This window comes from Passer domesticus, chromosome 13 (genome assembly GCF_036417665.1).
Source record: "Passer domesticus isolate bPasDom1 chromosome 13, bPasDom1.hap1, whole genome shotgun sequence".
Taxonomy (NCBI): Eukaryota; Metazoa; Chordata; class Aves; order Passeriformes; family Passeridae; genus Passer; species Passer domesticus.
In genome coordinates, this window is record NC_087486.1 from 4,833,278 (window position 1) to 4,858,508 (window position 25,231).

A 25,231-nucleotide genomic window follows, 5' to 3' on the forward strand; every position below is an offset into this window, starting at 1 on the left:
GCCTGGATAAAGCAACATATGAACATGTTGGTTTTAATTCCCAGGATCCAGGAATGGTCTTCTCTTTGGACATCATGCATTAAAAGAGACATATCAGTTTGAAGGGTGAGAGTAATCTCGTCCCAGGGCACCTGCATTGAGATTCAAGCAGTGTGGAGAGGTGATAGTATCAGGCAGTGTAAATCTTCACAGACAGTAAAGGGAAAGGGGGGAAAAACAGAAAAGAGAAAGATGAAATCAAAGATGACAAGAAGCAGTAGTCAAAGTTAGGAGGAAGAGGAGGTCAGGCACCCAAACTAATCAAGGTGACACGGTGATATTTTCCTGGTGTGGTCAATCTCTGTGATCTGCTTTTAAAGGATTTGCTAAAGTTAAGTGACAACTACGTAAAGCTTCAAAGCTTTTAAGAGCAGGTAAAACACAAGCATGAACAAAGATATTTCTTTGCTGAAATCTGAGGAAGAAAAGGGAAGTGAAATGAGAGGCAAAGCATACCCTGTCCTGAACAGTCTGAAGCTGAATTTTTTGACCTCTACTCACCAATTCCTAAAAAAACCCCTGACCTGGGAATACAAACCCTGCAGAGGAGTTGCTGCCATTTCTGGAAAGCTTATGAAACTTATGGCACATATTTTTGCATTTGCAGCTGCAAGTACACAATATCAAAACCTCAAATGACAAAGATAAGGTGCAGAAAATCCAAAAGTGCTTTGCCCTCTTCTCCTTCAGTACCCCTTTTACACAACCCCTCATCACAGCACAGTCTACACAGCCAAGAAAGATGCTCATAAAAAAATAGGAAATTAAGGCAAAGTTAGACAAGACCACAGGAATCTGTCTCAGAGATAAGAGCACCAGTTGTCACCTGCCCCAGATACATCCCTTCCCTCTCCAGACTCCAACAGGAGAGGCATGGCCACACTCTCAGCATTACATCCTACCTCCAGCTCCTTAATTGGGCTTGTGGATTACTAATAAGTAATTGATACACAGGAAATGAATGTGAAGCCACCACTGAGTGTGCTTCTGCATACAAATACAGGCAGCTGAATGCGCAGCAGCAGCAAACGCTGCAGTCCTGCCATTCCTGTGGCATTTCCAGTAGGAACGTGCTTAAAATACCTCAGCATAAAGTGTTTCACTTTGTACAAATGATGCTGCTGTGATTGCTCAATGCTTTTTTCAGTGAGGAAACTGCAGAGGGCTGAGGGGGTCAGACAAAACCCAAAGATAACGTGTTATGCAGACACTGCTCTGGATGAATATCAGGAGAAGAGAGAGACTTTAAGGGGCAACACAATAAGAAATCAAGATAAAGATTTATTTTGCGGCACACAAAGCCAAGTACACAGCTCTCCACGCATTCAGTCTTCAGGAACAATCTTCCTATTTTTTCCCTGAGAGCCAAAGAAAGTCCCCAAAATAATCTCACTGCACAGCCTAAATTTGTACTTAATGCCAACTTTGTATCAAATTCCTCCACAGAGTAAGATGCAGCGCTGTAAATAGGCTCATTTTCGTTATTTTATCAAATTGCCTTAACTTTCTCTCTGCAGCATCCTCCAGGGCTGGCAACACGGAGACGTGCAGGAAATGTAAATCGCTCCCCTTTTGATATGATAACCATGGCAGTGAAAGCATCCCAGAAATCAGCTCAGGATTATAGCTGAGAACTCGCTGAAAGCACTTGGCTGTGGCGTGGTGCCAGCAGGGGAAACTTCAGCTGGCAGGTCAGTGTGACACGGGCTCAGGGCTGGGGAAAGAGGAGCAATGTGCAACACCCAGCCACCTGGGGCTGCACAAACCCCAAAGCCAGCAGCCTCAGGGGCCATCTAGAATTAAAAGATGCAAACAGGTGCTAAAAACCAAGTGTGTATTTATGTATGCAAATACATGGGGGAGCTCAATTAAATATGAATAAGCACCTAGGAAAGCAACAGCCAGAGGCTGCAAGATAAAATCTACCTGCCAGACATATACAGATGTGTGTGTATATATATATATATAAACAACCACACACCAAAAAAAATTTCATTTCCTGCGCTGACCTATTTGTGGTTACAGAACATTATGACAATAATTATAATCATGTATCTTTCATTTAAATAATGTTTTCAGTTTCAAAGTTTCAGAGGATGTTGGAATGCAAATAAAGATAATCAGGACGTGAAAATAATTGTTTTCCTAATGCCTTATTTTTCATGTGCAAATGCCACTGATAACAGCTCCCAGCATTAACCCTGGGCCAGAACCCCACAGAATTTGGTAGTGCACAAACACTAAAAGAAAAAGCCGTCTGAACCCTGAGGAATTTGCAGATCTAACAGCAAAGAGACAGCAGATGGATATAGACAGAAATAATCAAGAGGTAGTAGTTAACAAGGCAGGAGTTAGTCTCAGCAAACCAAATCCCTGATTGCTGTGAGCCTCGTACAGGCACCACAACAAAGAGGAGTTTTGATCATTGATGCCCCACAACACACAAAGCTCAGCACATCCTTCATCTCCACCGCTGTGCTCCATCTGCTGCCTCCACACTGGCTGGAACCCGTGCCTCCTCCTCCCACTGCACTCAGATTTTCCACACAGAAGCTCCCTGGGCCAAGGACTGTCATGTATGACCTCGCTCCCCAGCACTGAGCATAGCAGGGCTCAAACTAGGGCCACAGAGACTGATCAAATCATTTAGGGACAAAATTGATGATAATTCTTATCAATAACTAGTCCAACAGAGTATGAGCATGCATGCACGCAAGCCTAAAGGCAAAACTCACACACACAAGCTCCATGTGAAACAATGGAGACATCTGAGCACCTTCTGATGGCTCTCACTGAGCCCACACTCCTCTTCCTCTCAGTATGAACCATGCAGGGGAGAGGAAGAGCAGCTGGCACACTGTGAGCTTGTGAAACTGAGACACACCATCAGGAAATGCATGTACTACACCCAATCTCAGCTGGAATCTCCAGAGGCACCACACTACACACCACAGTAATCAGAACTAGCCCAACAGACTGGTAGCTGAGTGGTTATGATTAACAAGCGCCACAAAAATATTTAAAATGTTCTCAAGCAGTCCTTTGTAACAGAGATAATGTCTGCAGGATACAGCATTCATGCCAGGAGGTTTTGTTTCAGCACTTTTGACTCAGTGACCTGCTTATTACAACACCTTTCAGACTAACTTTAAGGCAATAAAATATTTCATTTGTGTAACCGAACCTGTCTTTCATGACACAAGACCATTCCACACGGCTTTCAGGTTCTTAAAAGTCATGACGTGGGGAAATAAAAGCTCTACAGCACCAATCCATCCCTTCCCCATGCCTAACCAGACCTGCATTGCAGGGAAGTGTTGCTCTTCCAGCCTCCACTTCCACAATGTAGTTCAAGGCAGATACATATTTTCATTATGTTGTATCTGTTTGTTTGTTTCTTGCACATTCTTTTTTTCCTCCGTGGGCATCTCCCAAAAATCAAAAGTACCAAACAAGAAATACTGTTTATAGTCCGAGTTCAGGGAGCATTCACTCTGCAGTCAGGAGTGTTCCACAGCTAGGAATTAAATTATGTTTCCAGTAGGACACAGTGGAATGCAGGGTAGGAAGGCAGCCCCTCCATAAAGACATGTTCAACAGGGCATCAGCTTCCACTTCCATGCTTTAATGCCCAACATGACCTGTTTTCCTCTGCAATTCAAACCTCAAAAGTGGAAAAGAAATGGCATGTAAATGGACCTTGCTTGCACTTTAAATCGCTGTTAGCAAATCTTAATCTCTTTAAGTCTAGCCATTTAAAATCAGGCCTATTTAACTTGCAAAGGTAGGTCAGCTTTTATTGATCACCCCTAATGCACTCTTAAAAAAATGAGAGCAGTGAGATACACAGCTCAGTTGATGAAGGCTCACTGGAAAAATATCAGGCAATATTTACAGCCTTCAAGCTATGCTGTTGTAAATGTGATTTCCATATTCCCCAGAATGCAGATTACAGGCTTGCCAGTTCACACTGCAAAGGGAAAAGAAAAGCTCTGCCACAGAGGAGGTGGATTACTCTGCATTGACTAAAAGCACACTACAAACTTCTAGAATACAGGCACAGCAGCCCAAACCCATTTAGTTCTCAGTTATCATTCCTCAGTCTTTCTCCAGTGCAGTATTTTGAGCCTGGATCTCCAACTCAGAGTCCATGCTATGGCCAGAGTTTTGAACAAACAACAAAACAAACAAAAGAGTTTTGTTACAAACTACCGATGACATTTTTCCAGCTGCTATATAAATAAGGTGGGTTATTGTTACTTATATTATGGCATCACCTAGAAGTGCTCATAATTAATCAGACTTCCTTCTTCTACACCTCTCAGAGAAGGACCAGAGGAGAAGCAAGTTTTACTAAGGAAGTGCAGCATTTTCCACCCACATGGACAAGCTCAGATCAGACACACTGCAAGATCTAGATAGTTCTACTTGATAGAGTTTTTTGCTTCCCTACTCTGGCTGTTTGTGAAGGATTTCACTCTTGAACCACCGTTCAGAGAAATGAAAAGTATTTTTCCATGCAAAACTAAACATGATTTTCCCTTTTTTATTTTTCATGCCATGCTAAAATAAAACCACAATGGGTTTCTAATTGAAACCTGATATATCATCCTATTGCAACTATAAAATAGTCATTTTTTTTGCATGAGAGAGATTCTAAATATATTTACAGACACATAAAAAACCACTGCAGTTAATATACAAGGACAGAGGATTTCCAGGGTTACTTCTACTGCAGACTTCTTGTGCAACTCAGACGAGTTCCTTAATCAACCTTTCCTCCTCCACCTAATGAACACATGAGCTGCAGAAATGGATCACTGCCTAGGACATGCTCTGGAACCACACTGTCAAATAGAAGACCTAAATAGGATAAATCCCCATCAACGACTTGAGGCAATTATCAAATGTTTATTAGCCTCCAAAGTGAAGGCTAATAAACCTGCTTATTTTAGCAGATAAAGTCAAATTACCTTGACTGAAGTTGGTAAGTGTTCCAAGATTAACAGCTCTGGCCTCATATGCTTTTAGTTATTGGTGATGAAGTGTCAGCTCAAAAAAACTGAAAAATACTTCCTAGTTATTTAGGCAATGTGAAAATTGGGCAGTTATTTTCCAGGAAACATGGCCTGCCTGACAGGTTTTAAATGAAGAAAAGTGGTATTATTACAATTATCATTAGAAGAAGATGTCCCTCATCAAAATGTGTCTGGATTTTAATTGACAAGGTCCAGGTTAATTCTGTGAAAATGCCAATGAAAGCAAAGCCTGTGGCTCAAACTAATTGTCAGCACTGAGCAACCTCCACCTCTAACCCACCACAGATTTATCACTCTCTGCAGACTGTACTCATGACAAGAAACGTTTGAATTAATCATTAATAACTAGAAATTCCTCCCAGAGAGAAAGCAAGCAGAGTGCAGAGCTGCCCACCCCCCTGTGCCCGTGCTCCTGAGCCAAGGACAGGTGCCAACAAGCCTTCCTAAGCAGAAAAACCTTTTTTGTTGTTGTTTTGCCCCCTTTTAAGAGCATTCCAAGGGGAAACTTGCAGTGATGCTCTGTGTTTTGGTGTCACCCCTGGGGGCAGCACAAGAGTGCAGAGAAGGACTCACAACCTCCCTACTTCAGTCATGAACTCAGGACACTTTGGGAGGTGTCACCCCACAGTGCCAGTCAAGCACCACCTCTCCCACCCAAACTAACACATAAAATGCAAAAGGGTTTGGAGAAAACTTCTGGAACTATCTTTATTATATTTTATTTCCTCTTCCTCTTTATTATATTTGTATTTCCAGCATGCTGGTGCAGACCCACCAGAATATGACTGGACAGAAGGAGAGAAGCTGACAACCTTCCATACCTGACAGAGTCATGAGGTCTGCAGGGAAAAGGCACACTCCTAACCCTCGTGGTGCTTCTTCATTCAGAATGCTTTGATTTTCAGCTTCTCCATCCACGTGGGTGATGGCATCACAACACAGCTTGAGTACACATCAATTTGATGGTTGCTCAAGCCCAAGTCTTTATACAACACCTATAAAACTAAACTGTTCCTTCTCACATGACGTTGAGAGTGGAAAGCACAGCAGCACTGGGAAGAAAGGAAGAGGGGAATCTCCACAAAGGTCAGGGACCACTTCCTGAGGTGGACAAAAAGTCATCTGGCCACTCAAGCCAAAGGCACCGAGCTTGTCTGGAGAGATATAAATAGAAGTACCTTATCCCAACTAACAGACAAATAGAAAAAAAAATAAAAAATGTGAAAAAAAAACCTCCCTGTTTTTTCCTGGACAGCCAGGAGTAAAAAACAGATGGTATTTGGTGTTGTGATGGAGTAAGACACAACTTTGTTTAGAGGAGGCCAGTGCTCTGGGGTCTCTGCTGGCCCCTTCCCAGTAACTGGAAGGCAAAGACTGAAGGGGTGTCAGCCATAAACAGAAATGCTGCTCACTTCATTGTCCCTTTCACCCCAGAGGTGAAAGGCTCCTTCCATTTGCCTACAGTAACCCTGCCTTTTTGGTTTTGCTGTTATCTACATATTCACCACAGAAACTGGGAGCTGGAAAGTTCCCATTAAACGATGCCAACAGGAACTCTCCATTCACAGCTAACGCTTGGCTGCACACATTCCCTCTTATTTCCAAACATTTTCAGTATGTTTTAGCTTCCCTTCATTAGACATTCACAATTATTTGCAGCACATCTAAACCTGTGCAATGGGTTTGTGCTTCCAAATACAGTCCCCTGGCTGCAAAAAATCAGCATGACAGCACTAGAAAGAAAGTAGAATTTATGTCAGTCAGGAGGCAGAGCTCAGGAAGAGGATGAGGCTCACACCATCGTGATTTCAGTCAATGACTTCCACCAGGCAGCAATTTGGCCCTTTACAAAATCCTCAGTATTTCTTAGAGATCACCCCTCAATTAACCATTAAATTAGCAACTGTGATAACTAATTTTATAATAAAAATGTACAAAGTGAAGACATCTGGTACCTTAACTGAAAACTTGAGCAGCCAAAAGGGTTTTTCTGGTCTGAAGAGACACTGTTATAGAGAAAAGTATTTCCATAACACCTCACACCTGTTACTGTTGTGTTTCTACCACACCCTTCAACACCCTTTGAACTAAACAAAGGCTTCATCGAGGAAAGTTACACCAAGTGCTCATTTCTTTAGCTCAGCCCCAAACTGCCACTTAAAATTTGTCAGGGCTTTCCAAAACCCTCCCTCTTTCAGACTCTTTCATGTATCCTAAAGGGCTCCCTAAGGAAAGGCATCTCTGGCACTTAGACTGGGCTGTGCTGGCTCTGCAGGGCTCAGCTCAAGGTAGTGGGAGCCAATCTTCAATTATGAGACCAGAACAGCTCCTGAACTGCCCACGGGGCTGGGGCTTCCAGCAAATGCCTCTGGGATCATTAAGACAGAGGTTGTACAGGGACAGAGCTGCTCCTTTGGGTAATTGCATTCCCAGGGCTGCCTGGTGCCTGTCAAACTCCCTCCTTCTGTGGACAAGGCCAGTTTTTGAGGATCATTATGAAGTAAATATGTCATCCTGAAGGATGAAAATATAAAAAGCTGCAGCTCCTCTAAACCTGAATGTCACCAGGACACCGCTACACTGGAACACAAAAATGTTGCTCCCTGACTGCAGAGGGGACACGGGTGACTTCCCCACCACACACACAAAAATCTTTATCAACTTGGAGGCACAAATAAGCTAAACATTCCTCCAACAAAAAGTAAAAAATTACTCCTTGGGTGGTGTCACAGCTGAAAGCAGAGCAGTAAAGGCTCCAGAGCATCCTGAGTGATCAGTCCCGCAAGAGACATTCTCCACTAAGCTTTGTTCTGGCAGCATTCCCACCATGTGAGGAAGGAAATGCACAGCTGGATGTAAAGCTTGCAATGCAGAACTGCCTTAACTACATGGCAGGAGGATGGCAGCTCATAATTAATTTTCCACATCAACTGTTGGCTGCCCTCCTCTTCCTCTCTGCTAGGCTGCAAACTGTCAGTGGATACTTATCCAGAAAGCAGGCCTGCCACAGAGAAAAAAGCATGACTATTATTAGCTAGTATTTTACAGGGCTTGCTAGCCAAAAATCAGAGGTAAGTGAGCCTGGGCAGAGTGAGAGCAGTACCAGTGCAAAGGCAGCCCTGCCAGAAGCTTCTTGTCCTCTGAGAGATGCAAAACCAAAGGGAATAAAAAAGCAGGACAAAGAGAGCAAAACAGATAGGAGAAGGCTGCAAGGAGACAGAGAAAATCTGTTCTCAGACCAAGGTTTTGAACCAGCTAATTTCAAAACACCTGCAGCCCGAAGAAACACAGGCCCTTTTCCACCCTGGCTGGGCTCTGCCAAAGACATGGCCCATGGGCTGCCAAGCAGCAGCTCTGCAGAGGACAGGGGGCTCCAAACTGCTTTGGCTTCTGAGAGAAAGAATGTGTGCTGCACTCAGAGCCAGCTTTTCCCTCTCCTCAGTCTCCAGGTCTCTGCACGACTGGAGTGCAGAGTTATTACAAGGAGGCTGCTGCTCCTTGCAGGGGAAAGGTCTCCAGAAGAAAACAAACCCCAACTTCACCAGGCTCTCTGAAGCACCACTACAAACATCAGAAGGCAGCAGGCAGAGCCACAAGCTGCCAGCCCAGGAGCAAGGCCCTTTGAATGACTTCAGACAGACCCACTGACTTCTCAGTACTTCAGGAGAACAGGTAAAGGACTATTATATCTCTGTTCTGTGATTGGTATCTTAAGAATCTCATGTTAGTATTGGAGTTTCTTATTTTCTTTCAGAAATTCAACTTGGTTCTGCTGCTGCTATCACCTCTTTAATTCATTTTACAACAAGATATTTGTTATCAGAAGTTGTGCTTTGATATGTGTCAGGTTGATGGATTCAATAAAAGCCCTGTGAGGAGAAGCTGAGTGAATGGGGCTGCAGAAGTGGCGTCATCAAGGGAATTGATACCTTAACAGCCAGTCTGCTGATCTTGCAACAAAAACATGCAAATATTATAGCTGTTTCATATCCTCACCCTAGCAAAACAGTCCGGAGGAACATTAGAAAACATTTGCATAAATGTTACTCATGCAAACAAGCTCAGCCTGCTCACTGATAAAAAACGTATGTAAAACACAATCCTGCATGCTGTCCTCTTGTCCTATTTGGTGTGCAAAATTCAATCCAGGGGAATTAAGGCTTTAATCAAAATGCAGCTTTTAATTTAATTTTGGGAATTCAAGCAGCAATCCCGCGACACTCCAACCAAAATTTTCCCACAATAAAGCTGGAGGACAATTTTACTGACGAATTTTCAGACTTGTATCCCTCAGCAAAAACAGTAAAAAGTTGCATTAGGGTCTTACTGTGAGAGGCATATAAAGTCAGAGGGTTTTCTTCCTGATTTAATAAATGAAATCATGCAAGAAAAAAGAAAAATTTGAAGAAAGAAATAATAAGTTTTTATCAGACCACATAACAGAATGAATGAGAGAGGGAGACCTGCCCACTGCTCTGCTGCAGGTCAAGCAGGGCTTGAAGTCTCTGCTTCACCTGATCAGAGCATCACAGCTGCACCACCACCCCTGCACTGGCCTGGAGCACAAAGAGATTTTTTTTAACTGGAACTGATTTATAGAACATCTGGAAAAGATAAAAAAATGTGGTGTTGAGATTCAGCTTTTAGAAAAGAGAAATAATATTACTAGTCTAAACAAAGCAAAGGGAAAATTTCCATAGCAATTAATCTGAAAAAGGTGAATTACATTGAGGATTTATGTTCATGTAATGAAGACAATTAATTGCTATGAGAGCCATAAAACACATTAAATGAACAGGTTTTTTTCCAATTCTACTTGCAAGATAAAATTTATTAACTATGTTTAATGGCTACTTAAAAATTTCTCTTACATATTTATTAAATGTGCCTTTTCAGCCGAACAGAGCATTTTACTAACCAGATTCTACTAATCTAAAAATGGGCAATTTCAGAAAAAAAACTACTGCTCTGCACATCATCTTTAGACCCATTTAAACTAATTCCTTGTGCAATAAGATTACCATCAGCACAATTTCATAAGTGTTGCTAAAAGGGCATCTGCTCGTCTCACGTGAGCAAACACTCTGCTGCAAAGATGAATGAATTCAGCCCACATCACTTGAACAGATGTTTCAGTTTTCAGGAGAGATAGAGAGGGAAACCTTGAGTCCTGATGTCATTAAGTGTTACTGTAATCACTTAATTAAAACCCTCTCTACTTGGGAGAGCAGGACACATGGAAGAAACTGGATTGGGTGGGAGCAGTGACCTCAGAGAGATCCATAACTAAATCTTGTGCTCAGCCAGGGCTGCAGATGCAGCTTGTGCACTAAGACTGCCTGAAAATCAGGGACAGATGTTTGCCACTTAAAAGTGACCTGGAAGTGACTCTGTTTCTTATTCACCATTTACAAAATGGGGATAAGTAGCACTTCTGTCTTACAAGGGTGTTGTAGGAACAGATAAAGTTGATGGCAGTCAAGTACTTTGGTAATCACGAGTCCCCAAGATGAAGAGAAACAATAAGGAAAGGCCTCATCTACTCAAGTGAGCAACAACAGTTTGGCCAAATCTTTATAGTTTAGCACAACCTTCTCAAAGTGAAATGTTCTTCTTCAAGATAAGTTTCCAGAAGTGTGAGATTTAAATAAAAACCAAATTTTAGATTTGATGGTAACAAAGTAAAATGCAAAAGTATAATCAAAATCCAACCTGGAGTTTAATGCCTTAACAATAATTTCACACAAACAATTTATATAGACCTAGAGTGAGACTTGGATTGGCTCAGGAATGAGAGGGGAGCTCTTTCCTGCCCCCCTATCCAAGGCAGGAGCAGCAACACACCAACAACCCACCAACAACCAACATCTCTGGAGCAGATCCTCACACACCCCAGGACACCCTGGGCACCCAGCAAAACTCACACCCTCACTGAAAGAAAGATTTACATAAATCAACTCAGAAATCTCAAACCCAAACAAGGAATAAACAAAACTGCTTTGATTTCTATATTCTAACAGTGCCAAATTTTTCTCTGCGAGAGTCAAGAAGCTCTCTTGATTACAAAATACCTCTCCTACAACCTTCCCTTTTAAGTGTTATAATCACAAGAGCAGTAGCTTGGAAATAAACAGAAGTGAAGAGGATAATAAAGGCAGGAGCAATGTCTAACAAGCTCTTCTTGCAGAAACCAGAGCAGGCAGACAAGCAGAGCTGTGCTGTGCTGTAATGATGGGAACCTTGCCCTGGCAACCGTGTTGTTTGCTTGAAATTCCTGTACAAATTAACAGCACATGCTGTGGTTGGAACAGACCTTTCTTGACCCTCAACATTTAAAAGTTAAGCACCCAATTTAAGCTGTTCCAACCAACTTTTCCCTGCAATTGCCAGACACTGGCAGAGCTCTGCTAGAGCATAAGAGTTAGAGCCCACAATTTCCAGAGCTAACATGACAAGTCCAACCAGATCAAAAGTAGGAGAAGTAATGTACACTCACCTGCATTGTGATTTATTTTAGAGGCTTTTAAGAAAGTCTTGACTTCTTTTCCCTGCTCCTCCACTGACACCAAGCACAGGTGTTATATTGCTGCTGTACTTTTCCCAGCAACATTATAGTGCTGGTTCAGTTATATGAAGGAAGTCAATACCCATGTGCTAAATGAAAAAGGATAATGTCATCTGATATCACTCTACTGAGATCTTGGAACCATTGCTTTAAATCTGGGTTTTTTTGTTTGTTTGTTTGGGGTTTTTTACTCAGAAAACTTTGCCTTCACAGAAATAACCTGACCTAGGTAAAAGAAGCCATAGAGACTGTATTACCCTAAAATCCCATCTAGCACAATCTTCATTAACAATACATCCTGGCCTTCAGTTTCTTGTTAGAAAATGGTTGCAATATTGCTTTGCTACAGTTCCAGCACAGCCAGGGCAACATTTGTATGGGTATGAGAACACTCACACAAATAAAAATTTTAAGTGCTACACAAAAAAGAGGGAATACTATTATACAGGAAATTGGTAGTGGTATTTCCATCCTTTGCACACAGTGAGAATATACAAAGCACAAAGGAAAGCACAGGGCTGAATTACAAATGGGCTACTTCATCTCCTTTTATTTTCCCCATCTCTGACCCTCAGAATTACAGTCATTAGTGAAACACAACAAGTGGGATTTTCAAAACATAGATTCCTATCACCAAGTATCCATCACCAGCAGCAACACACAACCATCAGCGAGCATTTCGTTCAATAAAGAACTTCACACAAACAGACACCCCCTCAAGCCCAAGACAATAAAAACACTTCACTCCTGCTGAACGCTTTCTAAATTCAGGGAGAGCAAAGCTTATTTACAGACACAGTATGAGCATGGCATGAATACAGCAATAAACTCAAAGGCTGCTAATGCTCTGCCTTCCCCACATGTAGACATTCAGAAAAGAGCAAAAATACAAGAGCAGGGGAAAAAATACATACCTTACCAAACCTGACTGTTGGACACGACTCCTTTCAGAGCAACATTGGGGTGAAGGTAAGTTCCTCAGGCGACCACCAACCACAATTCCTTTCTGAGCCCCCCAGAGGCTCCAGCTCTTCCTTGCCCGTGTCCCTGAGGAAGATGCAGTGTCCTCCAGTATTTCAGAGCCTCAGCTGCAGAGGATGCTGCTCAGAAAAAGAAAAGAGAAGAAGGTGTGGCATTAAATTCTAGGGTCAGTTGTTTGGCAGATTCAGAGCAGAACACAAGACAACATCGGATAGGAATGAAATGTCAAGGCAGGACAGAGAATCTGTGACAATCCATCATGTGTGGCACCTTCAGAGGGCAATCATTGAATTCAAGAAATGTGGTGCAAAGCTATTCTTGCTTTACAGTACTTTTATAGCGTCCCTAGTCCAGGAAATGAGTGACAGCCTGGCTGCTTTTTATTCCAGTCCAATATTGTAACACAAAAGTATGTAATGCACTTCTCCATAGGGAATATTTTAATTCATTATGGCATTTCTGAAGAATAACAGGACTTTCATATTAAAAGCAGAGCCATCACCTCAGTCTTAATACTCTGCACGATAAAATGGCTCTTACTCAAGAAATTCAAAGCTTAGGAGCTCACAGCAGATGGGAAGTCGTGACTGCCAGCCCAACACGCCGCAGTTCCCAAAGTTCTGCCTCCAACGCAACTGCCAGAGACTAGGAAATGTCCTGGGGTTTTCTGGGAGTTGGGGGCTTGCCTTCAACACATTTTCTAGCCACTTGTCACTGCTAGAGGTGCTCAGAGCTCCCAAGAGGTCAGAGCCTGGCACTGAGCAGGGATGCGGGGCCTCGCTGCAGACTCCAGGTGAGAGACAGTGATGGAGGCCACCACCAGCAGCAAGCAGAAACCTCACAGCAGCTCTGGGAAGTGCAAATGCTCATCCCTAAGCCCTGGCAGATGGGAAACACTCAAAAGACCATCCTTCCCCCACCCAGATAATACAGCCTGTGAAGCAAAACTATGCCCAGCAGCACAAAACAGGTGAGGACTGAGGAAAGAGCAGGATCTGAGCTCCCTATGTCAGATATATCCACAGCTCATAGCCTTAAACCACACCCAGAGATGCTTTTCTGAGCCATGAATGTACTCTGACCTTGCCTAGAAATTTTACAAAAAGCAAAGGGAAAAACATCAGAGAGTAGAAAGCCCATGGTAGCTCAAAGTCCCACAAAATCCCATTACACCTTCACAAGAAACCCTGAACCCATGAACAGGTTACACCTATCTGGAAAACACATTAGGTTTTGGGCTTGCAAGAAGGAGTATTTCAGCAACCAGCACATGAAATTGTGCATTCTGGAAGTCAGCATCATAGTGCCTTTTACATATATATACACACACAAATGTACGTAATGGGGTTTTTCTTTTTTTTGTTGAAGTCCACACAGCAGGCATAGTCACACAGATCAGAACAATCAAATAAATTTACTTCATTTAGCACTAATTACTTTACTGGACCTCATATGTTCCATACACCCCTAAAGGCTCCACAACACCTTGCAGGACACCCACAACAGAGTCAGGGTGGCAGATCTCAGCCCCGTGATTGTTGTACACATTTGCAGAATTCCTGCCTTTCTTGAACTCAGACATGAAGGACAAAAGTTGGACCTTCAGTTCCTGCTCTCTTCCAGGCCAACCATGAAAAATCAGACTGCCAACTGAAATGGCTGCTGAGTGACTTATGGGCACAGGAATGGCTGATGCTGCACTAGTTTGATCTGCAGGCAGCAGTAAGACCTAATTCTACTGCTTTTAAGGATTTTATCTCTGGAGACCACAGCTACAATTACTTTTTCATTTCTACTCGTAAATTGTAACATAGAATAGTCACTAAAGAAAATCAGTGCTACATTTTTGTGCATTAACCAGAGCATCAGCTGAGTAGACCAAGAGGACCAGATCATCACTGCAACCTGAGTGCAGGAGCCTGAGCTCAGGCTGGGAAGGGTGGGGTTCTGAATGTTTCTGTTTAGAACAGTTTGCCAAAGAATATCTAGCAATGTGAAGGAAGAAAAGTAACAGGAGGTGTGGATGTCGAGGTGAAAACAACTTTATTCACGACAAAATGCAGTGAGTGTGCACAATTCCCATCTCTCATGATATAACTAAGATGGGGCAACTTAATGAAATTAAATCAATGGCCAGGTTTCCAGGAAGCAGCAAAGGGCAGATGCTCCAGTCTGAAGGCAGTGTGCTTCCTCCACACTCTGCTGATGTGTATCACACAATACAGGGGCAGGGAGCCAGGCCAGGGACCATCCTAGTCAGCAATAAAGTAAAATGCTACAAAAGCCAAATGCATAGAAACCCTCACGAGCTATAATTTGTGTTGGCTCAGAACCATACAAAGGGAAAAAAAAAGAAGAAAAAATATAGTAAAAAAAAAAGGAATTTATGCCATTTGTGTTGCCCAAACCTGTACAGTTTGGCAAGAAAACCCCCTCACATTCAGTAGGTCAGTCCTGACCCGATGGTCAGAGTCCAGCTGGTTTCCCTCTCACAGCCTCAGAGAGCCCACCACAGAGCTGCCAAGGTGCTCCTTGGACCTCCTTGGCTTTGGGCAGCTCTTGCCAAGCCCAGAGCCTCGGGAGCTGCAGACTGAGGACACAGTGCCCAGAGAAGCTGTGGCTTCCCATCCCTGGAAGTGTCCAAGACCAGGCTGGATGGGGCTCAGAGCAACCTGGGACAGTGGAAGCTGTCCATGGATGGTCTTTAAGATCCTTCCCAAATCCATATGATCCCTGACACAGAAATCATCCATTTAAGCCTGCACCTGCTGTAGGAGCTGCCGCTGTTCCTACCTGAAACAAAACCAAGTCTGAACTTGCAAAAAAATGCCCCATGTCCTAGAAATCCCACAGCCTGCTTGTGCTGTTTGAGTTGCTGTGCTCCCCCACTCGTCTTTGATCAGAGGGAACACGCCGACAAACTGCAAATTACTTTCATTAGCCCACCACTTCAGATTTTTACATTCAGTTAACATAGTTAAGTGGTATCAGATCCGTCTTCCACTCACAAAAGCCAGCATATGGATGTTCTCATTAATCAGAAAAGGCAGACAAGACATTTTTCCAGTAAAAAGAGAGTATTTCCCTTGGAGGAATTTCAGTCCTTTGCTGATGGAAGCATGAATTATACAAAATAACTATATACTTTAGACGTAACAAATAAGCTCAAATATTAAATTTGAAGACACCATTTCTACCTTGGGATGTTTCCAGGCCACAAATCAATGAAGTCTGGGAGACTTTCTGTCTCTCAGGAAGCCTTGCTGTACCTTTGCCCTGTTCTTAATTCTTGTCTTTAGGCATCAACTATTGATCCCTGTCGGGGTGAGGACAGGAGCTGGCTGGACCCTCCTCTGACCCAGCACACTCATCCTTATATTTGTGTGTCATACAGCTTGAGGTACAGCTTGGGCCTTGTGGCAGCATTGATGAGCATTTGCAACTTCAGCAAGGGCAGAAAAGAGGTATCTAGGAGCTAAACAACACATCTGTGAGCAAATGTTACAGTGTAGTAGATATTCAAATTAATATTAGTTTGTCTCATCAAATATTAATTACAATCTACCTAATTGCAATTGAATAAATTAGTTGGGAGGAGAAAAGATAAAATATTTTAAGTGGCTGGTGACTGAAAAGTAATTGAAAACGTAATTCCTTGCTTAAATATTACATTTCTTTTGTTTTTATTGCTACCGTGGCCATTAAGAAAACAGAATTCCATATGTGTGTGCATCCATGACACATATGGAACATGTTCATGTTCATTCTTCTAACTTCCCTCCTTCCCTGAAACTAAACTTGAGTAAGTATTTTCAATTAATAAAGAAGAGCTCCACTGGCAGAGCCAGAAGAAAGGCTGTGAAACAAGCAAGGGAAAACACATTTTTACTGCTAAGTATTTAGCAAGGTCACCTGCCTCTGCAAAGGCAGGAAAAGAGATCCCCCAGCAGACTCTGAACACAGCAGGGGATTACACCAATTCATTAGCAGGTATATCTTCTAATTACAGCCTCGGACACGAGTCCCCACACAGCTGAGCAGGGAACAACTGCTGCTTTTCGCTTTTTCCTCGGGATCAAGCTCAGAGTTTCCTGCTGAGCTCCAGGACAACATCAGCACAACCTCACCACAGGCTTCAGCTGCAAGCCAAGCTCTCTGTTATCCCAAAGGATGCTCCTGACTCCTCACAGCTCCAGTGCCAGGGGAAGCTGTGGGAGCAACAGCTCACCACGTCAGCTCCATCTCTGCTAAACATCTCACATTAATTTACTGCAAAGGTGACACAGGTGAAGAAGGGAATAAAATGAGACTTTGAATCCTTCCTTCCAGAAGGCTAAGGGTAAAAAATTGGTAGCAATGCAACTCTGGCAGATTTCCAACTATAACACTTAGAGTGCTGCCCACAGCCGTGTCCCAGACACACTTTATCATTCACCATGGCTCAGTGCAAAACATAAATAAAACAGAAGTCATCAGCACTACTGGCACTCAGCTGTTTGGAGGCTTTTTTTTTTCTCCCTTCCCTGCCAACAAAACAAATAGTGAAATAGGAGAGCTCCAATTCAAGTAATAAAACCCACCATCTGAAATTTGGTGGGGGCTGGTGGTGTGATGGGAAATGAACTCAATTAAAGAATGCAGGCAATAATAAAATGAAGAATATGTTGATTGAGATTGATACAATAGAATACTGTGATGCTGCTGAAGATCAGCATTGATTTTTGTTATCCAGGTACAAAGTAATGGTATTCAGGAAAAAGGAAATAAGTGGTTAATCACCCTTGTTGAATGAACTATTTCCATCATAATAGCATCAATGTTACACTACCAGGTTCAAGAGTGTAATTAATACCTTGCTGTGTTAGAAAATGCTATGACACTCAAAAGGTTTTGCTGCTGTTGCACGTAAGTAAATAGTTTCTGAAAATGAGCCCCAGAAATGCCATGGAAATACTTCCAATTTGAAATAATATAAACTCCTTTCTTCAGCAGGCATTTGGTTTTAACCAAAGCTGCTTCCCAAGTTCAAAAGCATTAAGTTGCAGGTTACTGTCTAACTCTCCAACTGCCAAAGCTGCATTACACTATTAAGTGTTTTTATCATTATTACTCCTACTATTACAGTCTGCTTAGACTATAAAATAAGATCTCTTGGGCCCCTTAGATGTTTACATCTGCCCTTGTACTGAAGCTCTTTCAGGAGATTATTGTTTCTTTTGCCAGTTCAATTGAAAGCAATGATGAAGTCACTGCAATGCATATGTCCTTGTCAAATAATGCTTTCAAAGGGTTGGAAGCACATTTGTGGGTGGAAAAAAGCAATGCTGAACTCACTTCAGTGGTGAGTAGCAAGCAGCTTCCATTTAACCAGACAGATCATCAAAATAATCGAGTAATGAAATGAAGCCACTTCTCCCAACAAGAGCTGACAGGCTTGTACCACAAGCAGCTGTGTGATACAACCCTCACTGATGGAACAAGATCTAAGTGGATTTCTTCTTACTCTAGCCTGAAATGGGAATCTAACAAGGAAACAATCCCGTCACTCATCTTGGTGTCACAGTTAAGCTGCAGGTCTCCCTTTCACAATTACAGGTTCAAGCAAGTCCCTTCATCACAAATTTGAAACAAGTTTCTCCAAGTGCACAGCATCAACATCACCTTGTTTCCCAGCTCACTAAAAAGCTTCATTTCCAAATTTAGGATGACAGAGTCCTTAACTCATTGATAAGGCAAAGTCAGTGCCTTTCCTTTTCTTTATCCTCTTCATCCCTTTCACACTGAGTCGGGGACAGATGTTTTGAAAAAATTAGGACAGATTATCACTTTTCCAGCTTCTCCCCCTCCTCCTGTGGCTCACATATCCACACATTTCTGCCAGGGTGTTCCCAGGGCGAGGGCTCCACTCTGCAACCACAGCACTGCAGAGCTGGGATGTGCTCTGAAATCCTCAGCTGACCCAAAGGAAACAAAATTCATCAACATGTGCAATAACACACAATTACACTAGCCACAGAAAAAAACATTTTTTGATCCATCCATGCAACAAAAACTTCTACACAAGCAAAGCAAGCAGGATCAGGACATTAGAGCATAAGCTTTTCATACACATACTATACTTCTCTATCAAAGGTATTCACTTGACCACTATTAACTTTAATCTCATTTGACCTCAGCAGATTTCTATTATGCCATCTAAAACTGACTTCTCTGTATCTTCTTCAGATGTGCTTTTCACTTCTTTTCTATTTTTCTCCCTTTTCTAAAAAAAATAATTTGATTGTTCTTTTAAAAAAAAAAAATTAAAATACTCTCTCTTCAGATAAAACTTCCCAACCTTTCTGGCACTGGCTGCACTCTACTCTCATTGGAACCAGAGAGTTTTATGATGGCCTGCATTTACAATGGTCAGAAATAACAGCTGCCTTTGCTGTTCTGAACTGTCACTGTTCAGAGACTTTTGTTTTATGTTACTGCCACTTCTAACCCATGTCCTATTGGAAAATTAATAAGGAAATGCATATACCTCCATCTATTATTCAATATCATTGCTAAGAAAACCTTTTGCCCTTTGCTTAAGTTACTTATCTCCGAAGTCACTTAACCCTGTAATGTTATTGTTTATCTCAGTGGAGCACAGTGGGATAAGCTGGTACCCTAAATGTTAAAGAAAATACAAGTATATTGGATTCTGTGGCACCTGGAGGGACACACAGGTGTCAGCCAAGCTAGAATCTGAACAGGGTTTTCCATTATGAAATCAGGCTATTATTTTCAAACTTTTGATTTTAAAAGCCACACTTTTTAATAGCATCACATTTCCTGAGAATGAGCTTCTCCTTTGATGCTTTAAGTCAGCTTTAGCTGTATTAGAAAAAATAGTTGTGTTTTGGTCATTTTGCAAACCTTGAAAAGTTTGGATAAATTTGTTATTTACAAAGTCCCCGCCCCATTACTGCAGCTTTTACAACCCAGGGGATGCAGGAGTCAACAAAGTTCATAAATGACACAGAAAGGTCCCTCAGTGCAGAGATCTGTTAGCCTGGAGAGTGCATCAAATTCAACAACACTTCCAAATACCAGCCTGACTTCCAAAATGTCCTTTTTCCTGTGTGGATTGCATAATTGAAGAGAAAGAAACTAAATTTGAACTGGTAGCCAGCAAAGAAGCCTGGTAAAGCCCGAGAGCCTTTGAGTGCCTTAATATTACTAGAAAGGACAAAGCAGGACACAGGAGAGGGCAGGATGTGATCTGGCACAGCATCAAACGAGAAAAGGGTGAGCAGGGACTGGGGATTGCAGTGGGGAGCCAGGACAGGCCAGAGCAGGCCTGGGGCTGTGGGAGGATGCTGAAGCTTTCTACAAAAAGTGTCACGAGTTTGGAGAAGCTGAAGCAAATTAAAAAGCACCACAAGGAAAGAAAAGCACTTGCAAGCCCCAGAAGCTGGCCTTCCACTACAATGCACCTGTAACTGCAAACCACAACTCCCTTAATGTTCTCCCTCCTCCCCAAACACACACACACATCCCTCTTCAGCCTCCACATGGGAGAGATCTCCAGTTCAGCCAAGCAAACACCTCCTGCTGCCTGCTCTGAGAGAGAGAAGGTTTGCTGGATTTCGACGAAGTCAGCAAATACCTGCAATACTCTAATTCACCCATAAAACAAGGCAGTGTCACAGTGCTTCCGTGGGGAAACGCTGCCTTAAAGTGCTGTAAATCCTAAAGAAAGGAGCAAAAATACAGTTCCCAGCAGAGCCAGCCTGAACAGCAGTGCCTGAACTGCCTTCAGTGCTCAGGTGCCTCAGAGAAAATTTGATTTGTGCTGAAAACCAAAACAGCTAAAAGGGGACCATCAAACGTCAGGGAGTTTAGAATACCCTTGTTACAAAATAGGCTGGACTCTTGTCAGACACGGCCCTGCTGACTCCAGGGCCAGACCCAGCCAGAAATATGTCATTAAACCCAGGCAGAGCTTGGCATGACATGAAAAAACTCATTTAGCCACTACTGGCAAAGAAACCATACAGGGCACCTGAACCCCCACTAAACCTTGACATGGCTAAAGTACAGTAATTAAATACAGATTAAGACTACTTCTAACAGGGCAGCATTTGAGATAGAAATTGGCCTTTTCACTGATAAAAATTTGTATTTCCTACAGGTGCACACTGACACATGGAGTTAGCAGTGCTCACAAGAGAACTGCCTGTGACATCAGGTGTTTGCATTGCTGCTCTCCCACCCACAGCTCATCACACCAGCACATACTTGTGTCCAATTAAAATATCATTGGAAATATGGACCCACAGATATCACACATGAGAGTCTAACATGCTTTTCTTCTTTTTAAAGTGCTTCTAAAACTCCAGATAATATTGTTGTCAAAACCATATTTACCTGCAGTTCTGCATGTATTTAAACCAACTTGCACAAATTCAGCTCAAAGGGTTTTTTTTCAGTCCACTTAAGCTTAAACAATTGGACACTGCAAAAAGCCTACAGCTGCCTATCTGCATAGCACTGCAAATGGTTTAAACACCACTAAAATAATATTCATTGACTTGAATTTATCTTTGGTGTGACTTCAGTGGGCCTTTGCAGGGATAAATTTGCCCCCTGGGTTCTGGGACACGAAAGGACTATGAAATCACAACTTGTAGAAATGTCAATGAGCAGGTCTGGATGTGGGCAAGCCCGTGCATCGAGGAATTCTCCTCATTACAAATCTGCAAACCTTTGGCAGCTTGCAAAATGCTGCTCTTAGAAACATTTTGAGGAGCTATAAATAGACTGTCCAGCCCACGATAAATTATAATCTGTGGAGACTGCAAGACCAGAAATGTCTAAAGCTCTGGGTTATCAGTACAAGCTTTCAGGACTTCTCTGAGCAAATTTTCAGACTTCAAGTTTTCATCTGTGTGTGCCCTTGTCTATAGATGAATGTCAGAGTCACCTCTGAGCTTTTCCCATTTCTAACAAAATGTAGTCTTTTAAAGAGTCAAAATCTGACACCAGTCATACAAACTGAAATGCTCTTGTGACATCCCCAGTTTAAAAACAAAATGAGAAAGGCTCAAGTTCCTACAGTCTGATGTCCCTGAAGCTTCTAATTTTCAGAAGCCATAGAGTTTCACTGCGTCTCACAAGAAAATTCAGAAATTTTGATGCAACCTCCTGAACCCCTGAGCCAGCTTGAAGTTACAGCTCACACTCTGCTCCTGGGGATCAACTACCAAAAGGGCTCAATTTCACCAGCTCTGAGCCACATCCAGTGTAGAAATAGTTGCACATTCCTACTAACTCATCTCCTCTTACCAAGAAAAGCTCTTCTGCTCTGATTGCTCACTAAGCTTTCACTAAGCTGAAACATTGACATGAGGACAGCACACGCTCCTCACAAAAAATATAAAACAATAAGTAGAGGAGGAAAATTGTATCATCAAATTTGCAGTCTGTGTAACTCAGACTGGAGTTTTTTAAGCTAATGATTACAGAGTAATTTTTTTTCATTTTCAGATCCATACTGTGCATTGTGGTTTTCCAATCAATCCAAAGAGATGTGACAGCTACTATGCACTAACAGCTATTGTACACTGGCCATTACAATTATACACAGGCAATTATTGCTGGGCCAGAGATTCGTGGGAAATGTGCTTTCCCCTTCCTATTTCACTGTGAAAGGACAGCAAGAAGTAGTTAAAGCATATATTAATGGTTTTTCAAATAATATACTTGATTACATCTACTGCAGAATAATTTTTCTTCATGTTTCTATAATGAATCTGACCATGAAAAGCAGATTTATGCCCACAGTTTGTATCATTATAAACTCAACTCATTTGATGTGAAAAACCTACAGTTTAATTGCTTGATTTAGATTTTGGCTGGTAAAATGCGTACTGAAACATTACTATTTTAATTATGATAATTTATAAGTGAAAAGCTAAATTTGCAAAGGCAATAACATTAATTATTTACTTGCCCATTAAAGCTGAATATTTATTACCAGGATAATTGCCTTCATAAGTCTGCCAAAAAAATTAAAAACAAGTTTATGTACTGACTTACAGAGGAGTGAGTGATACTGTAGCATCTCGCAGCAGGTTGTGTGTTTAATGGATTGCTCTGATATACAACTACATTTCTTTCATTTATAGTCTGTTACATTTAGGTTTTTTTAAATATTAGACTTTTTTTTCCTTTACAAAGATGTTGGTTGTGACTCAGAGCAAGCTCCTTTTCTGCTCTGCAGCCAAAATCCTTTGTGCAGTGTGAGGGACTTCCACTGGTCTTAATAATTTATGAAGATTGCATCTCACCTGGTCATCTAAATACTCACTGGATGTAGAATTACACTGGGTTAAATCAACAGAAAAGGGAAATAGTGACCCAAAATAATCTACCTCACAGCCAGAACAGGAGGGTTAAGAAAAACCAGTAGTGAGGAGTTTCCACCTTTGCTGCTATTTTACCTTCATTTCCATTTGCAAGATAGCAAATATATTCAATGCTTATTTATGCACGCATCCTTCAAGTAATACAATTAACTTACTAATGCTTACAGAACAATTTGTATATTACCTTGATGCAGGATGAAAGGCTAATTTTGATTGCTGTCTAGAAACAAATCCTAATTCTGTTTGGCAAAGTCTCACCAAGCAGACACCTTCCCTTTCTGCTTATGCTCCTTAAATATGTGACTTTCCCAGCAGGTGCAGGATCACTGAAGAGCTGCAGCACCACGGCCACCAGCAGGAGCCAGGGAGGACTTCTGTCACTTTCATCTTCCCTGGGGGTAAAAACCCTCTTTGACTGAGGTCTGCAGGGTGCACAGGTTAACCTGAAGAGGCAGCTCTGAGGCAGCCTCATGGAGACAGTAACTAGGATTTCAATCAATATTTATTTATTCAGGTGTCCTCAATACAGGATGATTAGATCCAGATTACAGTCTGAACTCCCAACCATGCTGTAATTATATTGCCAAGCAAGGGCAGAAGCATCCTTCAAAGAGAGGCAGTAGGTCAGTGGACTTGGCATCTCATCTTAAGTCAGAAGGAATGGGTTGAACCACAGTTTAAAACTTTGCTATCCTTATTTTCTTTCCTGCAACTCCTCTGCAGCTGCCTGAAGCCCAGAAACATGGAATGTCTGAACCTCAGTATTGGGGGACTGGCTTTAAATATCTGCATCTCCCACTGCCATCTCACATGGCTGGATTCAGGACAGTTATTAATATCATTGTTGTTGATATTATTATTATTATAAAACTGATACAAGGGAAAGAGAAATCAAACTCCAAAACTTCTAATTGAAAACCTGAGGTTTCTTTGTCCATGTGTAGCTTTCACACTACAAGAGATTTCTGTCTTTTCTCAAATTTTGCAGGACACTGATCCTCTTGCCAACAGGGCAGACAATACGCCAGTATCTCTTAGCACCAATTTTCCTTGACTACAAAAGCAGCACAGCTCAGTATAAGCCTGCATAGCTACAAGACACAAAAGTGGAAAAGCCAGCAGAATTTGCTCATACCCACATCCAACCAGTGATGCTGAAGACACAGTTTTGACTGGATCCATTCAGTGCCCCCAGAATGACATGGGGTGATATTTCAAGTGAGAATGTTCATTCAGGTTGGAGCTGGAGCTGGTCCATGCCCACATCCAGGACATCCTGGGGGTTGCAGGTGAAGGCTCCACGTGCACAATTCCCATGGCCACAGGGTGCAAGGCTCCCCAGAAATTCTGGGATTTAAATCAGAGCCGGAGCTTTCCCTGCTGCCTGCTCTGCTCAGGGCTGCAATCAGCTCACACACATCCAAGAGCCATGGAAGCAGCCACAGCTCCTGTCTGTATCTGGGAGTTTGGTGCAACACTCCCTTCACTGACAGCCTGAGCAGATCGGAAAGGATCCATATGGTGACACTCACTCACATACTACGATGCTACTTTCCAGGCTTTCCCTCAGAAATATCTGACTTGCCTAAATACATCTGCAGCTCCTTCCTCTCAGCAAAGCACACACCAATGAGGTAATAGCTCAGAATCGCTAAGCAAGGCAGAGTAAGAAGTTTTTCTAACTTTAAAAATTTGTTACTTAGACCAAAGGTCAAAGTTTCAGAAATTCTAATTATTCAGAAAGCTATCATGAGTTCAAGTCTATATAAAACTCATTGTAAAATGCTTCATTGGAATTTAAAATGTTTTTAAGAACTTTGTTAACTCTAAAGTAACAAATATTTCTTAGGGAAAATACAGTATTTCAAACTAAAACCCAAGCATTTTTATTCAAAAAGCTAACTCCAGAAGTTTTGTGCTGTTCCACTTTGGTTTCAGCCCAGTGTTTGCTGAACCTGCCCTCTCCCTTGCTACCAAGGTATTAATGGTCTGGCACCAACCAGTGCCAACACATCAGACTGTGAGTTCCAGATCAGCTCTGGCACCAAGCTGCAAACCTCACAGATAAAGACCTGGTATGAGGCAGGGGTGGTAAACAAGAATAATACTGCATGACAGACTACTAGCAGGAGAGAGGATGGCAAACAGAAGATAATTGTCAAGCATGTGGTATTTTTAGCAACAATCAACCAAAATGCCTTAGACAT

At 42.1% G+C, this 25,231-nt stretch overlaps 1 protein-coding gene across 7 annotated transcripts in view; it reads right to left on the bottom strand.

The window, feature by feature from the left end:
• The window catches only part of SGCD (sarcoglycan delta), a 305,579-nt gene that overhangs the window by 182,266 nt on the left and 98,082 nt on the right, over positions 1 to 25,231 (bottom strand). For all 7 annotated transcript variants that reach the window (XM_064387559.1, XM_064387551.1, XM_064387556.1 and 4 more), the window contains one exon: positions 12,558 to 12,743. The gene's annotated coding sequence lies outside the window, so the exon portion shown is untranslated. The remainder of the gene's footprint in view (positions 1 to 12,557; positions 12,744 to 25,231) is intronic.